Here is a 6,455-nt window from a genome sequence, read left to right as displayed (position 1 = left end):
TTTTTTTGTTAATTATCCGATTGCTTATTTGCATTACGAAAAGAAAAACTCTTAATTTTTTTGACAAATTGGAGTCCCACAGTGTTCCTTAAAATACGAAATCCAATTTTTTTAGTGTAGAATGTTTCGCTACTTTTAAATTTTAATTTATTTCTTTGTTTCTAATTTCTTGCAAACGTAACAATATTTGCGGCACCGAAATCCAAAAAGAAAATTATAGAAAATACGAATTGTTATTTATTTTGCCTAAATATACAAATAAAAAAGTTTGTTGCAGATTATTTTAACATACCAAATTCTGTGTTAAAATAACACTTTGTTTTTCATAATATAGCGTTTTGATATAATAATATATTTTATCAATGATATAATGTCAAGTATAATATATTATGAAAAAAGCCAAAATAATAAATATGGTTTAAAAAGATTCCATTAATATGAAAATTTTTAAAATTATAGGAAATAATAACATTTAATAATTATTATTTTGCTTAAAAATTTAATTTATCCAAAGAAACACACCCATAGCACCGAAACTTTCTTAAAGATTTATTTGAAATGTTCGGAATATATTTAATTGCAAATTTTAGTGAAAATTGTGTAAAGATTTAAATGTCCCGATTAAATAAATGTTTAGTATGATTTTCACTAAACTTTGCAATTAAATATTCCGAACAATTCAAATAAATCTTTAGAAAATCTTTAGGAAAGTTTCAGTGCTGGTGGGGGCAGTTTTAAAACTTATTTAAAAAATTCGACGAAATATTATTTTTATTGAATTTCAATTTTTTCAAAAAGAAAAGTTATAAACACGTTAAAAGATGAAAAAAAATTATTTTGCTTTAAGTATTTGAAAAATTATTAAAAAAATATCGTTTTCCTTAGATTTTTATTGTTTTGTAATATAAAAATATATTCGTCGATTGAGGGCAGAAACACGCCAATTCAGGCGAATGTTGAGAAACATGACAATCTAAAAAATATTAGGGAAACTTGCCATTCCAGTGAAAATTTCAAAAACATGCCATCTCAGATGTCAAGTTTTTGTTAATTGTTTTAGGTTGGTAACACTGTAAACGAAAAATTGATGAGTCAAAATAATTAATATTTTGTTGAATATTGATGGCTAAGTCGGTAAAACCTTTAATAATTTTATTATTAATAATTATACTTTTCTTAATTTTTAATATTGATTTCAAGAATAAAATTTTCGTTAACTATAATATAACATTCTCAAGAAAGTTTAAAAAAATTTTATACTGAAAAGTATATTACACTGAAAATATATTAAACTTATGTTAAAATTTTTTAAACAAATTTTAGAGAATTTTTTAAACTTTCTTGAGAATGTTATATTATAGTTAACGAAAATTTTATTCTTAAAATCAATATTAAAAATTAAGAAAAGTATAATTATTAATAATAAAATTATTAAAGGTTCTACCGACTTAACCATCAATATTCAACAAAATATTAATTATTTTGACTCATCAATTTTTCGTTTACAGTGTTGCCAACCTAAAACAATCAACAAAAATTTGACATCTGAGATGGCATGTTTTTGAAATCTTCACTGGAATGTCATGTTTCCCTAATATTTTTTAGATTGTCATGTTTCTCAACATTCGCCTGAATTGGCGTGTTTCTGCCCTCAATCATGTACAAAAATAACGCCAACTCACACAAAAGTTACTTTTTTTATATTTGCCCATATCCATTACTCGAAAATTCAAACTAACAGGGGAACAGTAATAATTTAATCTACCTTATCTCATTTATATATAGTATTATTTGTATCAAATTGAATCAATTTTTTTTCATTAATATCTTTTACATGAAGCCAATTAATCAGTAATTAGTCTTTTGAAGTGATCAAAAATAAAATTTGCCATTAATTTTCTTATTTAAAACAATTTATTTATTCATGCCTTCTAAATTAATAATTAATAAGTATCGAAATTTCGATCGCCAGTATCAATTTATTTACCGCAATTTAGAAAATTTCAAATACATTTGTATCACCCCTTCCATTACAATATAAATATATGTTGTATTTCTTCTGAATTTATTAAGTACCATTAAATTATATGAAATACACGTGTCAATTTTTTATTTATTTCTTACCTCATTATATAACAAATTGAAAAAACAAAAGTATATAAAGTTTTAAAAGTAGCGTAACTTTAGGACAATAAAATTTATTTCATAAAATAAAGCAAAGCTGTTTGCACGGACGAATCCAGTTTTCAGATTAGAAGATTGTTAGCTTCAAATGAAAAAAAAATTAGAGGGTGGTCAGCTTCTAGTAAAATGAAACTTGTTCACTGAATTCACGCGTAGTTGATTGTCTTCACCTAAAGTATAATAAATTCACTTTTGATACAAATAATATCAAATGAGGTAAGGCACTTTAAGTTATTATTGTTTCCCTGTCCGGTTAAATTTTGGAGTAATGGAAATATATATCTAAATTGTACATGATTATTACATACTAATCCATTTTCTTGAAACTGTATTTATATAGAAGGTTGACAATCCATCAATTGATATAATAGAAGTAATAAAATGAAAAAAATAACGTGAACAAAGAAAAGCCAATGTTTATTTTAAAAAAGAAATTAAATGTTAGTATTCTACTGTCCTTCTTAGAAGAAACATCACTAAATGTTGTAGTTTTGAAATAAATATCATAATGATTAAATATAAATTCATATTAACAATAATCATATTTTCAATTTTTGGAGTGTTAGAAATAATTAGTGCGGATTCTGTATCTTTTAAAGATATTATTCAACATATAAGAGCAAATGAATTTGAGGCATATCAGACTATAATATTGCACGATGGAGAAAATCAAAGTATAGAGGTTCAAGCAGAAATTCTACAAGCTACATTCAGTAATAGTCCAAGCCGAGTGATAAACTTCATTCATCATGATCCAAACAACCTAAAGTCAATTGCTTCTAAAAATTATCACAAAGGAACACTTTTTATAGGTATTCTAGAGAATAATAGAACAGCAATAAAGAAGTTCTTCACTTTTGTGAAAGTGGTATCAGGTCCATACACTTTTCCTCGGTGCTTGATGATAGTTCTAATGAATGAAAACAGTGGCAGTCGAGAAGCTTTACTTCGTTCAGCATGGTCGAGAAATTTTATTCAATTAACAATTCTTGATGTTGTGAAAAAGAATTTTGGTCGCAATTTAATGTTTGATCGAAACCAAAGAAATATAATAATCCATTACTTCAATAAATTCACTCAAAATTACACAATGATCAATTACGTAAAAGGAGATGTAATTTTCCCAACGAAATTAAAAGATCTGAATGGTTTTAAAATAAAAACATGTACAGATTCCGACACAAAGCAAGAATACGAAGAACGAAGATTAAAAGTAAATCTCACAGGGGATCCTAATGAAGTTTTAATGTTTGATTATTATAATGAACCTCCTGAAGAATTTGAAGAAGAAAAATTGAATACTTTTTCAAAAGTAATGAATTTTAAAAGAGTAAGATTTCATCCAGATGAATGTATTAGAAAGAAAGATAAAATCACCACGCATTTGACATGCGATGAAGTTTTGCATAATTATAAAGAAAACATTTGTCACATAAGTGAAAAAGATAATGAACATATATATCGTATTGAAAATAATGTTTATTTCTTAAAGTCACCTAATCAGCAGTTTCTTATACCTAAAAAAAGAATCGATAATTACATGTTTACAAAATCAATTTATCAAGGTGCTTTAACCTTTTTATTAGTATTTGTAATTGGGAAGTTTCTTCGATTCTTAAAGTTTAATAAACAGTTTTGGAAACTATGGGATCTTTGGCTTGCATTACTAGGAATCTCAATTCCTTCAGAAGTGAAAAGACTCACGGATAGAATCGTTTTTGTATCGATTTTTTTGGGATTTTTTATGTTTTCCTCAGAAGTGCATAATGTCTTAACAACCGTCAAATTAGTTATAGACTATGAAGACGTATTTCTTGATTCAGAGTATTACACAAATTGGTCCATGAGTGAATTGGAAAGAGGAGTAGGGAATCATGCCTCTAACGTATTCACCTTACATCATGAATATAAAAATTTACCATTTAAAGAATCAGATGGACTCCATCACAATGTGGAAGAATGTTTGAAAGACCTTTTCGAATATAAAGGAATTGCATGCAAAGTGCATATCAATGATATAAAAAAAGTGTTCTTAATGGATTCAAAAATAAATAAGATTTCAACTATCAAAATTTTTCAAAGGGAAAGTATTAAAAACTTGTATTTTGCAGTTGAAAATAATTCTCCGTATACTTCTGAATTTGAGCGTCATATGAATAGATTTATAGAGACTGGTTTGTTCGTCAAGTGGGATAAAGAAAACTTTAAAACAAATCTAAATTACAGTATGATAGAAGATATCATACTCTCGAACAAAAGAAACGACGAGATAAATATTTCGCCATTCCATGTCCTTCTGATTGGTTTAGGAATATCAATTATTGCATTTCTTGGAGAAATATCCACTACAAGGTACACTTGAAACAAAAATTAAAATTTTTATAATTTCAAAATTAAATTTAATATTATATTTTTTTTTTCGTAATTAAATAGAAAAATATATTTTTATGATTACGAAAATTAATTTGATTTCATAGATATTTAACTAAAATAGGTTAATTAATGTTTCATTTTATCTAAATACCTTCAGTTTTCTATGATTATTTTTTATGAAATTCAATTTTAAGATCAAAATAAGCCATTGAAAAGATAAATCTTGAAAATTTTTTATTTTTCCAGAGTTCAGAAAGTGTGGAAATCTGTTCAACGTCTTCTGCTTAAAGTCGGCCTTTATAGATGAATACTATAAGTATTTAGGTTCCCAATGTTTTAGGACGAGAAGAAATTTTTGTAACTCTGAATGTTATAAACACCTACACAAAATTGTGATAGTGTAAACTTGGGTATAAAAACGTTACGCTATTTCTTATATTAAGGGTATGTGGGAACCTCCCACGTGACCTAGTATGGAAAAATGTGTTTTGGTAGTATACGTCTTACTGCTAAAATGGAAAAAGATTTTTGTCTAAAATTTTGAGGGATAATAGATTTGGGTTTAAGGAATCTCGCTGTTCTCCGAAAAATACATAATTTTATGTTAAATTATTAAAAAATGAAGTTTAAAAAGTGGCATTTTTAAACAAAAATAAAAACAAACATGGCGGCGCATACACAGACGTTGCTTGAGTGTGTCAGTGCTCCAGTAAACAGCGCCAATTCGAGCAAGTGGCCGCTGAATGAACTATGCTATAATACATTATTTTACTATTTATTGCTTTATTTTTATTATTTTTGCGTTATGTCATTGTAAATTTAAAGAACAGCGAGATTCCTTGCACCAAACGAAATCATTTTTCTAAAATTTTAACCCAAAATAATTATTTATTTTCGAGAAAGTTTCAAACAATAAAAAACGTCCTTTGCCCACATACCCTTAAAAAAATAATCTATAAACTAAATAAATTTTCTAACTAAATAGCACACGCTCTTTCTAATATTAGGTAATAAAAATAGAATTTCAAACATTAGCAATTGAAAAATTAAATATAATTTTTAAACGAATACAAGATGAAAAATCGTTAAAAATTACTTAATGTTTTTTTTCATTATCCAATCATTTAAAGTGTACATTGTTCGCTTAAGTATGTTTGATATGCTAGGGTGTTTTTGTAGTGACATTTCAATTCATCGTCGATAATGAAGTTGAGCCGCCGGTTTTGCACGGTAGGTATCAGCTGTCATATTTTCTTCCGTTCAAAAATCCTTTTTTTATCTTCTAAGAAAAATGTTTCGAGAAAAAAGTATTTTTAAATTAAATATTTACAAATCAAATGTATATTCAAATGTTCAGTGCCGTTTAATTAAATTAAATTAAAAAATTGTAATTGTTAAATAAAATTTTAACTAAATTTTTTTAAATTTTTATCTAAAAAAGAATATTTTTTCAGAAAATTACGATGGAAAAATACAAGTTAAGACAAATTTTTTGAGCATTTATTAATAAAAAAATTAGAATTTTTCAAAATTGTGAAATAAAGAAAGAAAATAAAGAAAAATATCAGATTTATTTTTAAAACAAAATTCTGAAAGTTAATTTTGAAAGGAATAATAAATTAAAAAATATATTTGTTGTTATTAATTAACAACACATAAATTATATAACTAGTTAATAAATTCTTAAACAAAGTAATATTACATTTTTCTTACAAGATAAAAAGAGAATTTTTGAAAGGAAGAAAGTATGACTGCTGACATCTATCGTGCAAAACCGGCGGCTTAACTTCATTATCGACGATGAATTGTAATGTCACTACAAAACTCCCTAGCATATCAAACACACTTATGCGAACATCGTACACTTTATGCTTTATTTATTTAATAATAAAACGTTA

Source organism: Leptopilina boulardi, unplaced genomic scaffold, assembly GCF_019393585.1.
Source record: "Leptopilina boulardi isolate dan_hultmark-lab unplaced genomic scaffold, ZJU_Lbou_2.1 LbouV2_195, whole genome shotgun sequence".
Lineage (NCBI taxonomy): Eukaryota > Metazoa > Arthropoda > Insecta > Hymenoptera > Figitidae > Leptopilina > Leptopilina boulardi.
The sequence above is the reverse complement of the archived record's forward strand: the minus strand, read 5'-3'. Positions refer to the sequence as shown.